The 21,838-nt window shown below is 41.3% G+C and overlaps 1 long non-coding RNA gene across 8 annotated transcripts in view; it reads left to right on the top strand.

The window, feature by feature from the left end:
* LOC139590113 (uncharacterized) overlaps positions 1-18,689 on the top strand; it is a 37,165-nt gene extending 18,476 nt beyond the window's left edge. For 6 of the 8 annotated variants that reach the window (XR_011679258.1, XR_011679256.1, XR_011679261.1 and 3 more), the window contains one exon: positions 67-5,241. This is a non-coding gene — a long non-coding RNA (uncharacterized lncRNA). Of the gene's footprint in view, positions 1-66; positions 5,242-10,660; positions 10,717-18,314 lie in introns of those variants that run through there. The other 2 variants (XR_011679254.1, XR_011679255.1) reach the window with 2 other exon arrangements.
* Positions 18,690-21,838: the final 3,149 nt, after the last annotated feature.

Here is a 21,838-nt window from a genome sequence, read left to right on the forward strand (position 1 = left end):
TTACAAGCAGAAGTCATTCAATAAGTCATCAAATCTGCTTTTTTTTTCTCTGTGATCTACATACAGCTCAACAGATCCTCAAATCTGGCGCTGCACCATTTATTCAATTCTAGAAAACTGCTCTTTACTGCACACTGGAACCGAGAAAGACTAACTGTTCATTCAGTTTAGTGCCATTGGTCACTATAACTTCCTTAAAGAGCATTCATGTGCCCCAAGCACTGCTCATGTGCAGTCCAACTGCTCTGTGCAGCATGCTGGAAGGCAGCAGCTAACTGCACAGTGGTGGAGAAGGAATGCAGTGACTCAGGACAAAAGCCCAACTCTCCCAGAAAATGCTGTGTGCTCTCGAATGTTTAAGCAGAGCAGGCAAACCTTTTCTACTTGGCTGTTTCCAGGGACACATCAGATGGCCTCACGCCACGGCAGAAGCCGGAATTTTGTTTCTCTTCTTCCAAAGGACAAAAGGCCTGAATCAACCACTGGTAGAGGTCCTGAAACCCTGAGGAGTCTGTAGTTTTTCAAACCTTAAACAGAGTGGCTTTCAAGGAGCATTGGTGTCTTCACGCACACTTTAAAAACAACAAGGAAAAAAACCAGCTCTTTCAATATAAGCTGCTCTTGCAACTCTACATTGTGCTACAGCTTTTCATTCATCTTTCTTGTTTTTATCAAGTGAGGATGACTAATGTGCTATTGTGATGCACTTTTCTCAGAAATGTAGCCAACTGAGGCTGCTTCCACTCCAGTTCCATGGATGTTTAACATTAAAAAGGAGTGCTCAGGCAGACAATGGGGAAGTGATTACACCCCTCTTTAAAACAACAGGCCCTATCTGTGCATAAGCCATGCTCTCATGCAAATCTCTCATGCACAGAATGGTGAACTCCTCTCTCCCAGTGTCAGGAAGATCTCACTAGTCACCCCATGTGTCCCGTCCCTGTAAAAGTGCCAGTACCTGAGCCCCACAGGAAGCACAGGGGTTGTCTACAGCAGCTTGTGGTGGCATTCCTCCACCCTCTCTCTGCCCTACCAGGTTCTTTCTTTGGCCAGGAAGTCCAGATGGGACAAACATGTTCAAAATCATTCATCCTTTGCCAAGAAACGCTCGTCCAGCTCAGCGCAATTTAACCAAACCTGGGAAGGAATGTAACACCTTATGATACAAAACCAATATATATGACCTCAGCATGAGACCACTGACTTCAGTTGGGTCCGGGATTTATTCCTCACCCCTAGAGAACTGCTGAATATTCCTTTTAGTCCCTAAAATGCAAAGACCAATGATGTCCCAGAGCACAAGTGATAAGGAAGATAGCACTGTTTTGCTATGAGAGTATTTCAAATAATTCCTTGAAAAGCAGACTCTCAAGCACAATTATAGTCAATTATACCATGTTTCTGGCTGTCATGTATGAGGCTTTACATAGACTCTGCTTCAACAAATTTTAATAAATTTAAATGTTTCAGTTTGAACAAGGCCTTGATTTCCCTAGACTGAATCCTGCCAAGATTTACATTTGACAGAAAATTGTAACAGGTTTCAACTTTTTAAGCCAATGTTCAGCCCAGAATAATGACTACTTTTCTGCAACACAAAATATGCAAACATATATTTTTAAGATGGCTGGCTATCCCAAAATCCAGGCAGCTTTTCAACAGATAGTGTAGGTCAGTAAAATTCATTGCAGCACAAGCTACTGGGTCTCATTTCATATTTAAGGCCCACAATTTCCCTTTTTCTGGCAAAAACATCCTTGTCTTTCCATTTCTATTGGAGAAGAACATGCAGTTTCAAATTCAGCCCTAAAACTGGGCGAGTCAATGCAGAAAAAGACTCCTTACTTTTGGCTGTGAAATTCATGTGGGCCTACAGATATCTGCACCAAAAGGTTATTAAAAGAGCATTTTTGAATAGCAGTACTAGATATTCTTAAGTACACTGCTCAGCCACAGTAAATACAATCACTTTATTCATCTCTTTGTGGACAGACAACACTTATTTGTGCTTTATTATCCTAAAAAACCTCTGAGCATGCTTATCATAATTCACTGTGTTTATGATTTAAAAAAAGAAAATTTTATTACCCTATCCAAAGGGATGAAATTATTATCTGATAATATTAAATTACATATGCCTCCATTTTATAAGGATGCCTTATAAATCTACTTATTTATAAAAACAGGAACAAAATAAATAAAAATGTTGAATTAGATCAAGATGACTTATTTCTAAGGCCCAAATCAGCCATATTCAAAACTTAAAAAAATAGTATTATGTCACAAATGTTTTGAAAATCACAGTCTGCAAAACAGCTGGCATCTGGATTGCTCAGAAAGTTGCAGTATCTTTTAAACAACAGAAACAAAAGCTAGAACCCAATTCCAAGCACAGGACTATATTTGTTCCTCCATACTAGAAATTTCCGTATGATATTTCACACTTGCTGTAAGCCAACATTCTTTTCTCACCTCAGGGAACATTCCTTGAATGACTGTGAAAAATAAAATCACCAGGACATATAGATAGAGAACATTTTAGCAGCAGAAAGAATTTCATTCCAACTCTCTAGGCTTTAAAAGTACAAATTTATAGCAAGATTCTCCTTAGCAGTGTGAAGCTGTGTCATGCTCACAGCTCATTTTATACTACTTTTTGGCTGCAAATTAGTAAATCCAGAAATGCAAACTTTGATTTTTAATTTTTTTCACATAACAATCTCCATCTGAAGTAGAAAAGTGCTAAGGCATATAGAAACTAGTTGCTTATCTGGTTCTATGTTTGACAGAATTTCACTGACTTCTCTTGTGGCTACACAGAGGAAATTAAGGACAAATTATTTCATAATTATCTTAGCTAAAGAGACTATATAAATTTGAAAAAGCTCTCACCATGCTTGTTGAACAAAGATACATCTGCTCCCTTCATGGGCTAACACTTGTCTGAAAGAGAATGGCATTACTGAGAGAAAAAAAAGGGAATCTGTTTGCTTTATTTGCCTGTATAATTTCATTAAAGGGAATGAAATCATCCCTAGAGTATTTGACATTTCCCACTGCAAACAGTCCTATGTAGGGCAGGTGAAAAGGTGGGCATTGCATTAAGCTGTGAAAAAAAAATGCTAATTTTCCTGCTTTTTCTTCTCCATGACTGACTTGGTACACAGCAATTTTCTAATGCTCTGGCTAACTATAGCAGGCAGGAAGAGTGCAGTTCAGCCTAGTTTATGTTTAGGAAGAGGAGCACTCACCTCCCACAATTACTCCTTGTAATACAGCATCAAGCCAAAGGAGCAAAAGGAGAAACAGTGATGGCTTCCATGTGTGTAAGAATATTGTTTCTCTCCTTTGAAAAGCTCATCCTTAGACAATCCCATAACATAAAGGAGACTTTAGGAGAAAAGAAAAACATTGATCTGTTTCTAGTGAATAAAAACAAAATTACAGAACAGTTGTGCCACATTTATCACCATGGAATAATTTCTATCAAAGAGTTCACTATTGTTTGCAGACAGAAATTTAGGTAGCAAGTCAGAAAACTGTAAAGGTTAACAGAAGGGAAATTCTGTAGTTATTTCTTGAACTGGTAAGTATTCCTTGGCACTTGTAGACTCCTTACTTAAGGTTGGTTCAGCAACCCACCAAAACTACTCAGGATCCATCTTGTGCCATACCAGGGGACAAAACGAGTGTAGCCTGCTGTCCTACATCCACCAGAGCAGCAGGGAAAGGGGGGGATGGGCTCCTTTTCCCAAGGGTAAGCCAGCAGATCAGCCTAGCTGTAATCCTGAGCCTCAGCACCCAGCAGCTTCTGTCCTCTCTGCCACAACGCAGCTTCACGGCTGAAGAAAAAACACTAAAACCAAAAAACAACCCAACAATAAATAACAAACCAACAAGGGGCTCATATTTCCCCACCAGATATTCCATATATTGTCTTCATCTTGTATTTATCAGGACTACCACCACAAAGCAGGTACCTGAGATGTGGATGACCAAGAGAGAAGGAATCAACAGCAGACAGGAGCTCTTTCATTGATGTACTGACTATAATTTGGGGCATTTGAGCTAAATTCTGTATTCCTTACACACTTCCTACAGGACTGCAGATTGCAAGTGATCTAATAACTTTTTTTTCTGCGTGATTTTCTTGTCTAGCAACCATATGAGCTCTTCTGTGTTAATATAAACTTTCCAGGGCAGAGTTTTCCTGTCACTAGATTTAAAGGCAAGTGCATAAAAGTAATAATAACAGGATTGAGAGGAAACATGAGAAGGGAAAGAATAAGGAAGTAGGTTTTAACTCCATTGCTTTAGGTAGAAATGAGCTTTTAAAACTTTATTCCATTGTATTACACGTGCAATCCAGTATTATTTTAGTTAACCCCAAAAAGCATTCAGTCTAGGATATACAACCTCTGTTAAATAATACCTATGCAGACAAACAAGAACACTGTCCTTCTAAAGCAACACATCTGTTTCTTTACTGTATTTCCCATCCAAAGAGATAATTCAGTTTATGACAGCAGAGCACTAACGAAAGCCAATATATTGACTAGTGAGATGCAAGCCCAAACAAATTGCACAACACGGAGAGCGGAGTTAAGCAATGATGACGCACAGACTGCACAACCCAGAAAAGGGGAGGGTCATAACACAAAAATACACTTGTACCTGGGCGCTGGGAATAACTATCAAGCATTCCCATGTTTGTTCTTACTTTATATTTTTTGGACTTTGCACCCAAGCACTTTGATGTTTATTACACTATGGGTTTTATCAGTTATAAAACGAACTAATCAGTCTGCAACAGTTAGGATCTGTTATTTTAACCAATCTTCATGTGAACAGCAAACAGAAAATCCAAACTCCACAGCTGAACAGTAATGGCATTGCATATAAATAAGCATAGACCCATCCATGTGACAAACACTGCGCTCATACCAAAGTATGTCAGGAAGTCAAGCTGTCCTTACTTACAGCACATGACAACTGGGCCCTATTGGGTTTCCTCCTGACTGTATTTCTCCAGCAGTGCAGCAGAGTGAACACATTGGAAGGAGAAGAGATCCTGATAGAAATATAGGCATATGTAGGTTGATTAATGGTGAATGACCAGTGTATGATTGATACATTCCAAACTCTCTGGCCTTTTGATGTTGCTTGTAAGAATGAAGGCATCTATTTGTGTCTTTAAAATTACAATAAAAGCACCAAATTTGAGGTGCTTCTCTCAATGCATTTAAGAGCAGAAGGCTGAAAGGTTCAAAGTAACCAGCTGCTCGTCCAAAGATCCAAGGTTAAGCAAATAAAGTTCCTCGAGTTTCAATTAGCTATCATCTGCAATAAAAAAGGCAACAACCATATAACAATAATTATGGCAGCATAAAAGCAACCAGACTGAAGAAACTGAAAAAGCTTATCAAGCTGAAGGGACAAAAGCAATGTCTGGTCAATATCAGCTCCAATCAATGAAAGAAGCCTTCACCCACTGCCTGGAAAAGCCATGTCCCTTTGCCTAGTATGTTACTGGTGTACAGAGTGCCCTGGATTCCAGGGATGATGATATAACAGATTCCAAGCTGAGGTACAGAAAACTTAAAATCTTGTGTTTAAATCATGGAAGATTCAGACAAGATTAGAGCATGACACTACCACCACCAGTAGAACTTTACTTTTTCCTATTTCTCCAAACCTTTCACAGACACCTTTGCATGAGCCAATGAAACAGGCAAATTTTATCACTCTTCTTTATTCAGACAGGAAGAAAGACCATCTCAGAATTAAGCCTAAAAAAACCCATAACACTCAGTTCTCCTGAATCCTAAAGTCTCAGCAGTACTTCAACAGTGTTGTAGAGATCTGGATCTGAGAGCAAAAGGAAAAGTTCTGACACCTACCCGTAACAGGCTGTGCTGAAAGAAACAGATGAAGAGGAACAGCAAAATTTTCCAGGAGATACCATATAAACCCAGTTAGCAAGGGCTTATCTGAAGACAAGGAAGAGCTACAGAACACTTGAGAGCCTCAAGTCTCCCAGCACATCCAGGATGATTCAGCAGCTGGGCAGCTGTGAGCCACTTTTGCAGGCACACGGACTCAGCTCAGAAAGCTGATGCAGTGAGAGACAGAGCATTGCTGCACCATTCCTCTGTGGGAGTGAGAGCAGGAACTGCAGGCAATGATCCCATCACAGCCAGGAAGAGAAACAAACACAAAGCTGAACTCGTACTTCTTGTGTAGACAGGACTTTGCCAACAGCCCACAGCCTCCCCACAGTGACGTTCAAGTTTAAGCCTAACCTCACGTCTTTTGGAGACCACTCAGTGCAGATGGTTTAATTCTTTTATGTCATTACTTGTTTTGGAGGTGAAAAATACGGTTTTCTAGGTCTCTTTAAAACTGTATCTATAACTTGTTCAGTCTTGCAGACAGTTCCTGGGCAGACTTGCATACTTGACCTCCATCTACTGAGTATTTTAAAATATCCTCATTGCCAGGGGCTTGTGAACAGTGACAAAGAGTCTGTAACCTTTAATACTGACTGAAACATGAAAAGCCATTAATTATCCAGTTAAAAATGTGTCAAATCTACAAACTTCCACAAGTTTCTTTCTTTTAAGAGCTGGCAGAATTCACTATATCAGGATGACTGCAAACCAAAAAGTTGCTTCCCCATTGCTCCAAGAGTTAATCATTAGGCCATTATCAGTAAGGCTCAAAATGCTGAAAGCAGAGAGTCAGTTTTTTGTCAAAGGTCTGGGAAAAAGACACAACACAAAGTCCAAGCCCATCAGCACAGGAAGGTAAAAAAAGCTAGTTTATTCCCATGACATGGCCTCCAAATATACAAAATCATCTCTAATCTGTTTGTGAATGTATTTTAAATTCCATTTTAATAGCTGCTAAGTGCATGCAAACAGAAATAATTAAGATGATCAGTCTGCAAGGAGGAAAGCACATAAAAAGAACATGAGTACTTCAAAGGGTTAAGTAATCATAGTAGTAGCTATTAATTACATCATAATTATTAATTATAATGTAAGAGACCTCTGGGTGTTCTTTTGCAAGGAGCTTAAAATAATTTCCAGGCACCACATTAGGTAAAGCAACTGGAAGGCATTCTTGAAACAGCGTTGGAGTAGCAAATCCCACTCCAGCAAAAGTATTTCTTTCCACAGAATATCAAAATTCCAACAACATATTTAACTGTCTCAATAAGATGCATTATGACTAAACCTTACCAAATCTGAAGAGGAAATATTCTGTAATGAAGATTTTCATTATTTGGGTTTTCATTAATCATCTGGGTATTTGTTAAACTGGAGATTAAGTGTATATATTTATAGATGCATAAAGTGATGTTTTATATTAAATAATTATATACAGAACTACAAAAATGTATATAACACTTTAATCTCTAAAGTTTTTCTGGGGCAAAAAAAGTCTTTTTTCCCCACCAGTACTATTCTCAAATACTCTCAGAGGCAGACACTGTAGTTGCTAGCTGTAGACAGGTAATTAGGAATCAGATTTAAGAACTGTCCAAAAGTCATTCAGAGCCAGTGGCAGCATGGAGAGCAAAGTCCACCTCTGGCTCTCCAGCCTGCTTTGCTTTCAAGGTGAGGAGCTGAGGATGAGCACTGCTGCCAGGTGCCGAGGTGCCACGCTGGTGTCACTGTCACGCGGGGCTGGCGCTGAGCAGTCCCTGGCGCACCGAGGGCAGCGGGACGAGCACCGCGCTCTGCGCCCAGCGCTGCCGGGGCACGGGCAGGAGGAAGGGCTGCTGCTCACAGACACCACCCCAAAACAGATTTCACATGGAGCATGCAAGATTAAGGCACGCTGCCTGCCGCTCACACAGTTTTTAATTCTCTTTTGAACTCTTTTGCTTGGTGAATGTTCTTACTAATATGGCCTGGGTAGCTGTGTCACTTCTGTGACAGTCTTCTGTGTGCCACAGCCTTTAAGCTCCTGGTAATACTGCTTTTTGGAGGCCCACTTCCATAACCCATGGGATGTAAGCAAAGTTATGCTTCCTAAAATCTTTTTTTCTACCCTACGCTGCTTCTTTGTCTGCATTAGAAAGTATCTCACCAGGAAGTTGTGAAATTATTCTTTTTCAATGACTAAAAATACATAATCTTGAAAAGTGTGGAAGAGAAAAATAACCCCACTAGTAGCATGTGGCTTCTATTCCACATTTAAACATTGTCAAGCAGTGAAGCCATTCTGTACATTTCATTTCATTGAATTTTAGCATGTCCACTGGGAAACTTGCCTCAGTAGCTTAAAGACATGGGCAGCTTATCTGCCTGGACCCAAAAGTGGCCCTCAAATATACAAGCACTACACAGATGGAGTTGCATCAAAAGTATTTTCTCCACTTCATGTAATAACGAAAAAAGAATAGGAAAATAACACTTGTACATATTCATCTGCAACTCCAGCTTTTTGTCTCATGAAGTCACAAAACCGCACAACATGCTTACATCACTGCCAAAATTCAAAATCTATAAATAGGTCTATAACCTTTTGCTTCAAATTGGAATATGGGATTCTTTTCAAAAGACAGAAAAGAAAATGGAAAATGTATTATTCAAAAACAAACAATGTCCCCTTCTATACAAGCATTGTAGCACATATGTTCAACAGTAACCAAAATATGATGTCAGAAAAGTAAATAACCCAGAGAATTATGATTTTTGGGTGAGGATATAAACAGCAGGAACAGACGAGCATTTAAAAATAAAGAGCCTATTATATTCAAATGAAACAAAGAACGAAGAGAAAAAAAATAATAAGCTACAAAAATATATCTGTCAGCGAAGCTGTTTTGAGACTGAATGTTTCCCCCATGAGATTCTCAGGAAACACCAGGCACCCTCCAGGTTTAAAGCTTTCATCCCTGGGCTCTGAGCTATATTGGTTTCCTGTATAAAAGGAATCGAGACAAGAAGAAAACATTTGACCGACTGCCCCAGCAATCACACAATGTTTTATACTTGGTGGAGCACTGCCTAACACAACAAACCCAGCATTGTTACACAGGACCCAAAGAGCACAACCAATTATGTCCCTTCATGGCTACGGCTACACTCCCCTTTGATCACCACTTCTAACTACCAGCAGTAAAGCAAACACAAATCTGCAGACAGCACCAATAGACCTTGCAGTGGGAGTGAGCTCAGATATTCTGTGCCCAGCTGGATATTCCCCTCCACTTCCCTAAATCAGTATCAACATTATCTACTGGCTGTCTACTCTGACGCGCAAACTCAAAGCAAGTGAGGAGTAGCTTTACTTACTTTTTAAGCCATGTGCATGACATCAAGCAGATTTTTTTTTTTTGAGAAGTACACTTCAGCAGAATTTCCTAACCAGGGTAAAATTCAGTGTCCTAATTACCTGGAATTCATCCGTGCTTTTATTAAACTCTGTTTTTACGCACACAAAGATGCAATACATGTATTCATGATCAAAGAGTTTATACAAACACTCTTCTTTCCACTTCACTCTTGGTTTACTGTGTGGACTCTTTCCTCAAGATCTTCCTGCTAAACACAAGCTAAGCACTCCTGATTTTCTGGTGATTCGTGCTGTTACTTTGCTATGATCTCACAGAGCAGGATTTAATCAGTGAAGAAGTCTGGGCTGAGAGGGTGCCAGGTATTGCTCACCCCACACTGTAACTTGGGCTTTTTATTCCCACAGTGCACAAGTCCAACACAACAGACCTCCCATACCAAGAAGCACGTAGTCTTTTCAGCTCAAAGGCACAGCATAAAAACCACAGTGGTTTTCCTCATGCAGAACAGACAGGTTAAAGGCACAGATCTGAACAAAAGATTAGGAAAGGCAGTCTGGTCCAGCAGTTAAGCCAATAGCCTGGAACCTAGAAATCCCAGCTCTGCCTGTGGCACAGCCTGTGGCACCACACAAAACCCCACTGGCCTCAAGCCCTGGAAATATGCTGGGCCTGAATGCCCTTGAAATCACTTAGAGTCAGGCAAAGAACTTTTGAGGGTTTGGGCCTCATTTCCTTTATGCTGCAATAACTGTCTGTATACTGAAAAATAAAACATTTCTGTCTCTCACCAAATCCACTGGGCACCTCCTGCAAGAGGGACAGCCAGCACACCTGCCCAGGCCGTGTGCTGTACCGCTTCAAAGAGACATGAAAGCAAATATTAGGTTTCCCCTCAGCCTCATGCTGCACTTCTAGCAGTAAAAGCATGGGATTGCAATCCCACAGACCCCTGAAGAATCAAATCAATTCTAATTCTGTCATCCTTATGCCTGTCGTCAGGTATTTCTTAGTGACTGGTGGATGCTAACTGGGTTTTATGCCTCCTGTCTGCTTTGTCTGGCAGACAATCCAGCTCCTGCCACTGCATAAAGTGTTCAATTTATTTAGCTCTGTCTCCCTAACTGGCAGGGCTAGTCCTCTCTTCTCTTCCAGCTCTGCTGGTTTAAACACCTCACAGTCCCTTTCACTTGGGAGAAGTCCTGCAACCATGGCAGGCTGGCAAGAACCCTCTCATGTGTAAATAAAGACAAGACAATGCTTTTTGAACCGCATTTCCCAGAAAATAAGGACCTAATAAAAATTTTCCACATTCTCTTCAGGTAAAACTTTACATATTATTATTATTTACAGCTGTAATAATCATGCTGATCCAAAATTTAAGGTGGGAGAATCTGGAGGAAGGGGAGGTAAGTTCTTACTTGCAATACAGTAAAACATGACTTGGATTCAGTTTCCACCTTACTATAAACTTAACATATGTTCTCACCACATCTTCCCAGTACCCTTGCTCATTTTGCACATGATCCAGACGATATGGCATCTTTTCTCTCATCATTTGTCTGCTTTATCTATTCAAAATATAATCTGGAGAATAACAGATTTCTTTTGCTTTGATGATCTACAGCCCTTAACACAAAAAGAACTTCGTGAAAAACATTACTATAGTACAGCCACAGCTTTTTTGCTTTAGTAGTACTACTTACATCTGGATGAAGAGGTAATGCATGCCAAATAAGTAGTAAAAGCCAAAACAATGAGTGCTAGCCAAAAAGTCTACTCAAGACTTATAATTTACAATCTGTTAAACTCGTGCCTTTATGATTTTGAAAAATAGTCTGCATAACTTCTAAGCAAAACCCCACAAGAAAAGAAGAAAATAAGCGCTAAGGAGAGAAAAGTCAAAGAAACATCAGGCATAGAATGAAGACTACATAGAAATTATGAACAAGCCCTTATGCAGAAATAGAGTAGGTAAAATACAGTATTTATGCCAAGTAAAGCTGGATTTAAATAATTACTGCCCTCTAATAAATTGGGAACACAGTAGATGTGTGAGGGAGACACAAGGTGAAGTTGCATCTAATATGGTGATTCACCCTTACTCAGAAAATCTGGTTGCTACTATACTAGTTAATGTCGGGCTGCATTTTATTCAAACCAATAAAATCTTTTGTGTGGTCTCTTGACCCCCACTAATTGTCTAATTTACATTTAAGACAATAATGTTGCTTAGTAATTTTAAAAGGAAGTGTTCCCACCCTGGAGTGTTATCCCTGCATCTCTTCTGAAGAAACTTTAAACTGGTGAATACTGCAAGTGAATGGGAGTTCCCTGCATTCCAGTTTGTAATTATCTCTCTTAATTGGTAGGGCTTTACATACTAATTCTATCTGGCATGCTCAGAGAAGGCAAAATCTGGAGTTATTCTGATTTACCCCATCCTGTGGAAGTTAGAGGAAAAGTAAAATTCTCCCCTAAGCAGGCTCAAAGGATGCAGGATGCAGTCCAATGACAATGTGCAGACTTAACTTTTAAGGACCATGCATTTAAAAGAGTAAATCCATCCTGACATTCTGGCTGTCAAATGTCAGTACAGAACTCAAAGAGAGGCTTAGAGAGCTATGCAGCATCTTGGGCCCTTACTGTACTAGAGGCAGGAGCTGCATGGGTTGAGAGAAAAACCATTACACCTTGAGAAATTATTCCATCTTTTCTATACTACTAAGCAAAAGTGGGGGGAAATGCTAAGTGATCTACAAAAGAAGTGACCTTCTTCTGCTGTGGTATGAGTGGAGAACTTAGGCAGCTAAACACAGACATAGAACTGGAGTCAGTAGGTTAGTTTCTCACCATTTCATTTTCACCCCTGTCACTAAAGACAGCTTGTGTTGAGTTTAAGTTTTGTATAAAATACTGTTGCTACTATTCAAACAGTCTGTGAGAGAACACCAGTGCTTTCTTGCTAAATACAAAGCAGGTATAAAACCAACTCAGAATGAGGTAGATCCCACTAGATATCGTGTTTGGTGAGTATTACCCCACTGATAGGCAGTCTACCAGCTGAGGTCACTTCCATCTGCAGGCTCTGTGTGTGCATACAAGCTGAGAGCAGAAGCTGTTTCAGACCAGAGGATGCATCAGGAATTCCCAGTATCACTGGTTTACACAATTCTGTTAAAACACTCCTGTTTTGCTACCCATTTTCCCTGGGTCCAAAGACACACCACAGTGCAGTATGACTTTGTTGAGGGATGTGTATAAATAAAATTGGATTGGATCTGCAGAGCTAAGCTGATAAGGAAAAAAAACCCAACATTTTGCTGCTGGATATTTTGGTGTGTGGAGATGTTTAACCTGGATCATTTCAGCACAGACCCACAAACAGCTGCATCAGCACAACAGAGAAGCAAAACACTGGCACCAGACACAGGCATGAGAGGCAGGGGTAGGAAACAGGAATTCCTTAGTCTGTCTTGTGTCAAATCCAATTTATGTAACATCTAATTACATCTTTAGATTTTCCAAATGGGGGAAGGAAACAATCCCTCGTTCTTAAGACAAGATCTGATGCAAATTATTTTATATTGCTTGTATTTACACAAGAAACAAGACTTGGACATACTGCATTCACTTTTGAGCTCTGTTCTGAATTGAACTAAGGGAATTGTTCCCTAAATGATTGCTGGTATCCAACTGATCACAACTGATTAAATCATCTCAAACTTGCCAATTCCTCAAATGTTTCCAGTTTTTTCCCCCAAAGGACACTGTGTTCATCCAGCAGTAAATGACACTAAGGCACTTGCAGTAGCTGATACAGTGTGGCCCTCAGCAGATGACATGCTGAGATGTGTGACCATGATCCTCACAAAAAGAAGGCAGATATAAACCCCTTTAAGCTTGTAGTTGACTCATTTTGCTTTTATATAATACAGCAGTAAAGGATCCACAGTAATGGTTAAAAAGGGTACCAGCCCCTGCTGCTCTCCCCTTCTCCACTCAGTGTTGCTGCCCAGTTGTAGGGTTTACATATCTCTGTCTTCAGCTGCAGGTCACAGCCCAGGGTAATACCAAAATAATCAGTGGCAAAGTTAAAGTGCCAGGCAGTGGGCAGTGGTGGCAGAAAACCTGATGGATACTCACTTTCATTCATACATACTTCTACCACAGAGCAATGTTTCAGCAAATGGGAAATGCCCAATGACAGATAAATCCACCAAAAAAAAAAATCCCTGATATCTCTGAATGAAGACACAGAGCTAAACCTGAAGCTACATGTAGAGGAATACTGCCTTCCATTTGTAGACTATAACAAAGAGCACCCCTCAACTCTCAGAAGAACCAAGAGCAGATCATGGAAGTGCCTTTTATAAGGCACCATACAATTCCCATCCCTATAGCTGCAGCTTTTCAGCAGCTAACAGCCCAGATTATAAAAGACTGGGTCACATCTCACTTAATTGTAATGTATCTCAGCTTACACAGGCTGACAGTGTTATGAATGCCACAGGGAAGATAAATAAGAAGAAACTATTATCTTTATATTAGATACAAGAAATACAGAACATTTGGTGACTTTTTAGGAGAACACAATTAAAACAAAGTTTGGTAAGACAACAGCTCACTTCAATGGCTTGTTACAGAGGCATTCAAGACAAGACTGGCAGATCAGATTTACAGAATTCACAGAATGGCTAGGCTGGAAGAGACCTGAAAGATAAGAGAGTCCAACCCATGCCCTAACACCTCAACTACACCTGAATGAACTAAATGAACTCACATAGGATAAATCCCTTGCTAGCTATTGTGATCTAGAGAAGACCCACAATGCAGCAGTCTAGTTTCCCTAAGCTGTGCAGGTACATCTCATAGAGCAGCATTATACATGCCATACTTCCTGCATCCTTTCCAAAACTACTGCCCTTTTGCACAGAAGACAGGGCAAGAGAGGTGAGAGGGACTTCTCATCAGAAAAGAATGTGGCTCTTTTGAGTGAAGCACATTTATATTGTCATTGGTGGTGTTTGTCACGTCCACAGAGACTGCACACACCATGCAGTTTTCCTCCAGTGTGCACACAGAGCTGAGCACAGCACTGCTGCAATCACAACTGAAAGGTCCTGATATTGCTGCAGAACATGGAAATATTAATAATTAGTGACTTAGATAAAGCTCACATTTATAAATTACCTATCTAAATCAGTGAGGCTGCATGCAGGATAAATGCTTTAAACACATAGCTAGAGTTCTTCCCTCTCTCTAGGATAGGTGTTTCCAGTCTCTCCCATGGACCAGTACTAGCACTACTTATGTGACCTCCTGAGGAGCAGGCTCACACAGCTTACTCCTTCTTTTTCAAGTTACTTTTTGGCCAGATCAGCTCCCTGATCTGAGAGTGCAGTAGGGTCACTTCAGCATTGCAGCAAAAGAAGTGGTAACCATGGGAGTGGTTACCAAGTAGACAGCAGATGGGAGGGAGGGCAAGGATGACACTGGCACATAACCTGACCTGGAGCATATCCTGAATCATGGCTAAAAGAGAAGGCTATGGGCACCACAAACCTGAGGGGTGGTCTAAGTCCCAGACCTGCACAGTCCCAGCCACAGCCACTCCTCCGCAAAGATTCAGAGAAGCCTCCATAAGGTTGTGGGGAGATGAGCAGTGTCCCAGCTGGACACACCCTTGGCAGACTGAGGCAACCCCAGGCATTTATAAAGACAGAAATTAATTGCTCTGCATAGGAGTCCTCCTTCCAAACATCAAACAGGGGACAGGCTCTAGGGCTGGCCCCTAAAACTTAGATGTAGTTGAGTGTTCTCTGACAGCCCCATCATTTCAAATGCTGCTTCTTCACATGAGGGACTGTGCCTGGGGGTTCTGAGGGCAGCTGGAAGTACTTGCTGTGTGCTGTTCAGAGGTTCATGTTGTGTACTCAACTGATCAGCAAGAAATTGAGGGAAAATTATTTCTCCCAGACATCTTTGGCAATTCATATTACTGCCAAGTGTACTCCAGGCTCAAAATACAACTGTCTAGTCTGCAAAGCATTCCCATGGCCTTAGGACACCAGTCACCAAAAAGAAAATTGGATATGATTTTACCAATGGGCTTCTCTGCTGAGAGAAACTTCTCATTTTTTATATATATATAAATAATTTGGTTCTCAAAATGCACCTTCTAGCAAAAATAGCTGTCAAGTAGACTGCAATGAAAAGCTGTAAGTAACACCAGGCTATGATTTACATTCACCAAAACAGTTGGAACTACTTAAGGATAGGCTCCAGCAATAAGAATTCTTCCTTCAAACAGAATAGAACCCAAGTAACACCTCAGGCAGTGAGAAAAATTTGCCCAAAACGTTGCCAAAACAGCCCCATGATCAAAACAAGAGGGAATAAATAAGTCTCTCAGGGAAAAAGGTTCATCTCTTTGCTCCAGGTAGTCTGTCCAGGCAGTGCCCCCACAATGTGCAGCAGAAAGCACAAGGTTGAGCAGGCACTCTCTGGAGATGGGGAACTCACCAAGGTCAGCAGCAAAGGCTGGCAAAGGCTTTCTCCAGGGCAGCTCTTGAACTACCCACCCACATAACTTTAACCTAGCTTTCTATTCAAACTGATTTACATATGTTTTATTTGCTAATGAACCTACCTAAAGAGGGCTGCAGACCCTAGGAGGATTCCCCAAGTTTCTTGGTCTCAAAAAGCACAGGGTTTGGCCATCACTTGCATTTCAACAGCTATGGATCACACAGTTTCATATCACAGAAACTGTTCCAAATACTTAAAATATTCCCCCTCAAACCACTCAAGTTTAATTTTTCTCATGAAAAAAAATATTTAAAATAAAAGGCATGTTTCTTCAAACCAAAACACTGTCAGATCAGACACTGGCACAAGTTCAGACCTAACGTTTGTGAGGCTAGATCAAAGCAGAACCCCAGAACTAAAAGGCAAGGAATGAACAGGTCTGAATCTCTGCACTGTGGGGTTTTTTTTGAAAACCAATGTCGTTCCTACTGTGTGCATTATTTAAAGGTAATAGGTAAGGCATTTCTCAATGTACCAGGAGGGTGCAGGAGTGCAGCACACCCAGGAATCACACTCAAGCAGAACAGACCACCGAGATGGGAGGCAACAAGAAAGGCACAGATGGAAGTAGCTTAAAGTGAATGCTGAGAGCTGGAGGGAAAATTTTCTGCAAGGATTCCAATGCCTCAGAATGATTGGTGGGAGCCTCAGGCAGGAGGCTGCTTTGTTGGCCCATGAGCAAAACCCTGTTTTATTACTTGGACGATTCGAAGAGAGATCCCTTTTCTTCAGTCTTCAGTCCCTGCAGACTGCCTGCCCACTTCTCACTCTGCACTTCTTCCCTCTGCCACCCCCCGTGCCTAACACCAGCACAGTGCTGTGAAATGCAGCACAGGGACAGAGCTTGCAGAGACCTGCTCAGGCATTTTAAATCACAGCTCTGTCTGAAGCTGCTCAGAGCAGATTAAACATGCAGTTGTAGAAACACCTGGGGTAAAATCCCAGCCCTGTCACATTAACAGCTCCCATGCTCAAAAGCTTGCTGGAGCTTTGCACAAAAAGATGATCGTGTGCACAATTTTTTGCTGTATACAGAGAAACAGGAAAATTCATTTCAGCCTATGGCCCCCACATCACAGGTCTCTGTGCTAAACCATGGACAAAAAATATCTAGTAAAAAATCAGGGGATTGAGACAATCAGGTCAACAAGCTGGCCTCCACCAGAGCAGGGGGACTGGAGGAAATATTGACAACTGGGACCTTGTTGACACTCAGTTGTCAGCTTCACATTATCTCTTCTAATATCATTTGAACACTGTTCTGCTGTCAAAAATGTGTGGAAATTTCAGAGACTGAGGGCCTTGCAGCAAGGTCAAGCTCATGTACAAAGTTGAACGTGATGCTGAGCACTCAGAATTACAGCCCACTGGCATGGGGCAACCTGCCAGCCACTCACAGGGGCAGGGACTCTCACCCCAATGGGACCTGTGGGAATTCCCAGTGCTCAGATCAACTTCTCTGAAGACAACACAATCAAACACCATATTGAACCATCACTACACCATGGTCCTACTCATTTCAAGAACTTGTTTCTTGGTTCAGGTAAAGTGAAGAAAGTTCTCTTAATCAGATTTTGTCCTTTTTCTTGTACACATTTGCAATTTACTTTCCTCCTGTAGAAAACCAAGGGTGACAGCCTAGACAGCACATAGACCCAGGGGAAGGTGATTCAAAAATTCTCTTTATTTTAGTTTGATCTCAGATGAAAGAGTAGCAAAGGAAAAGAGATAATTTTAGCATCTGGGAAGAGGTGCAAAGAAATGAAGGGTCCCCACCGAGGCTGCCATTCTAAAGGCCTCTCAAACAATGCTGAAGAAATACTTCATGACTCTTGGAAAAGAATATCAGCATATATCATGCATTTTATGGCAAACCCTGGTTAAGCAGATATGCCAGATTCAACAGTCCCATTGGGCTCTATGTTCACATTTTGTGAATACTTCCAATTAGATACAGATTTACCCAATTCCCAACTTCAAGATACACAAATCTTTTAGGAGATCTTAAACGTGGAGATTGGGTGGCCTGTGCCTGTGTAACTCAGATAGACCTGTCATCACCCCCTTTGCAAAGATACAAACAAACCACATGTTTGCAGCACACTTGCCTTACCCTACAATGTCACCAATAAAGGATGAAAGCATGCCAGATATTTCCATCCAGCTGCTAAATCAGAAGCATTTTGCTTACAGAAAATCTGCCAACTACAAAAATAACTTAATTCCAGGTGGTTAGTGGTGGGCTGGGTGGACCAATAGGGCATCAATACTGCAGTCCACACAAAACCTCCATGAATTTGCCAAGAACATTTAGAAAAGAAAAACCCTGGATAACATACGAGGAACACCTACTTTCTGTGCGTGATCCACTAAATGTATTGCTCCAGCTGATCTGAATTACATCTTGCATTTGCAGATTTATTTCAAAGGGCATTTGCGAGTAAAAGAAGAAAAACCTGAAACAAGAGTCTTCAGTTGTTCTCCTGTGAATAAGGGCTGTTGTTTTTATCGACATAAGGAGAAATCACCATGCTAACACCAATAATGTGTGAAAGCTAAAAGCCAGCTCTGGCAAGAGCAGAACTCTTGCTAAGAATTGACAAACTTTTCAAATGTGACTAAACTGGGGCAAGGCCGAAGGTTTCCTAAAGCCACAGCAGTACCTGAGGAAATACTGAAATCCTGAATGTATCAAGGACAACTCTACTGTGTCTGGCTCTTTTTGATGTCTCTACCCTAAACACTTCAGCTATACCAATAAAAGGTACAACTAAGTTGAAAGAGTATTAAAGATGGGCTGGGTTTATCAAAATGAACAAAAATGCATGTTTATTTTCTGAAGTTTAAGGGCTATCCCTTGAAGTGTAACCAATGCAGAAATGCATGGCTCATTCCCTCTCTGATACAGTCTTGGCAGAGAGAGCTTTGTGTGATGTTGTGTTTCAGCAGGAAAGCTGCTCGTTGGTTGACAGGTGACCCCACAGTGTGTGGGGTCCTGAAGTGCCATTTCACAGCCTTCAATGGCAAGTTAATGCCAACAAGCCTGGTTCAGCCAGCTAGGTCTGACTCCAGCGCACAGACTGCCCCATCAGAGTCCTGCTGCACTGTACCAGAGCCTTTCCAAGGAAAGGCAGAGTGCTGCACCTGTCCTGCAGCCAACCCAGGGCTGAAGCACTTTCACCCCTTCTGCCAAAGACCACACCATTGCAAATGAAGCACAGAGGTGATGGGAAGCCTGTCAATAACACCAAGTGCAAGCTGAGAAGGGGTGAAAGTGGTGTCCCACTCACATCTGAATTTGCACAGTTTGCTCTCTACAGAATTTTACTATTCAAAAAAAGGTTTGACCTTACATTGTGAGCAACAAAAACTTTACAGGTAGAGAGCAATATGCTCATTCTCTGTTAGCTTTAGCTACACATACCAAGCAAAAGGGGACAACAAAAAATAAGCTTGCAAGTTGAGGATGAAATGACAACAGAAAAAGACACGAGAGTAAAAATCCTAAATTTCTAACCTTTCTCTTTTAGTAAAGGAAAATTTTAAGTCATACTACTTATTACTCCTGATTGTTCAGACTCACTAAGCCTGTGAACACACTATGAAATGAAAACTTTCTTCTTCATACTTTCAATGAATTAGAACATAATACTATGCCCACATTCTTGGGTCACCTTCTGACATAAAGGTCTCAGCCCTGACCTCTAGAACAACACAACTAAAAAGAATTTGTCTAGCTGATATGAAACAGAGCTTCCAAAATGTTTGTGACATGAACCTTATTAAAGCTGTGATAAAAATGCTTTTCAGAATCAAAATAAAGGCCAGCCCTGGAAAACTTTGAAAATTCATCTCAGGAAATTAATCTGTGATTAACACATTTTCATCACATTCTACAGAAACAGTGTTTCTTCTTTGGCAAGACAGTGCTCTTATAATGATTATTGGGAGACTGAGACTGGGTATAAGTCTCCATCTTGAGTACTTATTTCGCACACACACACACACACACACTCCTCCCACCACTAAGTTCTGATACAACCTTTATTTTTACATTCTGGGAGGGCCTTGCAGTAGCATTTTCAGCCATGTGGCCAACATCTATCAGGTGTGCTTTGCCTCTGAATTAATTTGGGAGTCCTGTGTGTGCCCTGGGATCCCTTGCTTCAGCACACATGCCACTGGCTGTTTATGATAATGACAGGCAATGGTGCAGCTTCTACTGAAAGGAGTTCCTGTTTCATGGTCCCATACTGAGAGCCCCCCGGGGAAGTTACATGTCAGAGTTGAGTCACTCTCACAGTTCATCACTGCCAAAAGTAGCACGTCCCATGCTCCAGCCCTGCCCTTTCTTCTCTCCATCCCAGCCATGCTAACACACCCTTTCCCTTGCATCAAACTAACGTTCATTAGAGCCTTCACTGAGCTGATCCAGTTCATTAGCCCAGGAGCAAACAATTCACTTTTTTGTCATGTTAGTTTTCTTCCAGGCCAGCGGGTTGAATCTGTTTCACGCAGGGCCTGACTAGTGCTAGACATGCTGCTGGCCAGGTGCAGGGGACAGGAGCCATAGGAGCAGGACAGGGCCCTGGATATCCCAGCACAAAAAGAGATGATCAGCTGTAACTTGTTGTAGTTTTACCTTCAGCAGTCTGACCCTGATGAAAGGAGGTTTCTTTGCAGGCAAAGAGTGAAACAGCTGCAGCTCTTCTCCTTGAGCTCTCAGCAGTATGCCATGAGCCCTCAGCCCAGTAAGGAAAGGCCCTGACAACCAACAGGGACACTCTGAACCTTGTCTAATACCCTATGGACAGCCAAGGCAAAAAGTGAGTTTGATGCATTCATTGCAGTTGCTGGTGGTAGAGAAATACACACTACAGCTTTCTGTGCTTGCCCATGGCTAACAGTTTTAAGATTGCTTGTACTGAGCGGGCATTTCACCACCTGCATCCAGGTGGGGTTTTTTGGGAGAAAAACCAAACCCAAAAGAGACACAGAGTTGGAGATAAAGGAGATGCTGGAGAGGTACAAAGTTTGTCATATTCCCAATCCTAAAGGCCTTCCTCTTTCTGTCCTTAGCACAGATCACCTGTCTCTCCCTGACTACTCCTGCTTCTTGCCAGCATTTCAGACAACTTCTGCCTATTTGCATGCCTCCTCATGCACAGAGACCCTACCTAATTGCCTTTATACAGCTCCTGCAGGCAGTTCCTTTTATAAGGCCTCTAAGACCATTGCTCTACTATGCACAAGAAATCAACTACTAATTAATAGCCAGAAAACAAAGATCTTACTTAAGTATCTATAGTATATTAAATACTCCTCTTTCCCCTCTCCCTCTATTTTTTCCAGGGCACCTAAATTCCATTGGAGCTTAATTTCTGTGACTTGGAAAAATGTCATTTTGAGGTGCAATGCTATAGTACACTGGATATAGCTCTGTCTGTGAAGTTTCTTCACACAAAAAATAACACACATCACTGAACCTGACCGTGTGACCTGACACTCCCTTCCAACAATGAAAGTGTTTTGTTACTTTTCCTTAACAATAGCTAGGAGGGAAAGGTTCCTTCTCCACAGCTGTTTCTTGACAACCTTCAGCACTCTACAATGACTGACAGACCTTTCAATAGAGGAGGTTGGACATTTATTCATCATGAATTGATCCAAGCCTTTGATAACCTGATAAAAGGATACAGTTGGCTGCTTTAGTAAAGAGTCAGGATTCCAAAGACTGTAAAACAGTGGATATCATAAGTATTTAATCCATTTTATCAAAAGCAGAGTTAGTCTGCATAACTTATTTGCTCAATGATACTAATCTACATATTAGCCTTACACACACAATCTGACCTCTGATACATGTCTGCTTTCAGTTTGATTTTTGGCTTTACCTCCTACTGTGTTTTTCATCCCAAATGCATTGCTTGTAACTTCCCA

The sequence above is a fragment of the Agelaius tricolor genome, unplaced genomic scaffold (assembly GCF_023055355.1).
Source record: "Agelaius tricolor isolate 1412-34295 unplaced genomic scaffold, bAgeTri1.0.p SCAF_1, whole genome shotgun sequence".
Lineage (NCBI taxonomy): Eukaryota > Metazoa > Chordata > Aves > Passeriformes > Icteridae > Agelaius > Agelaius tricolor.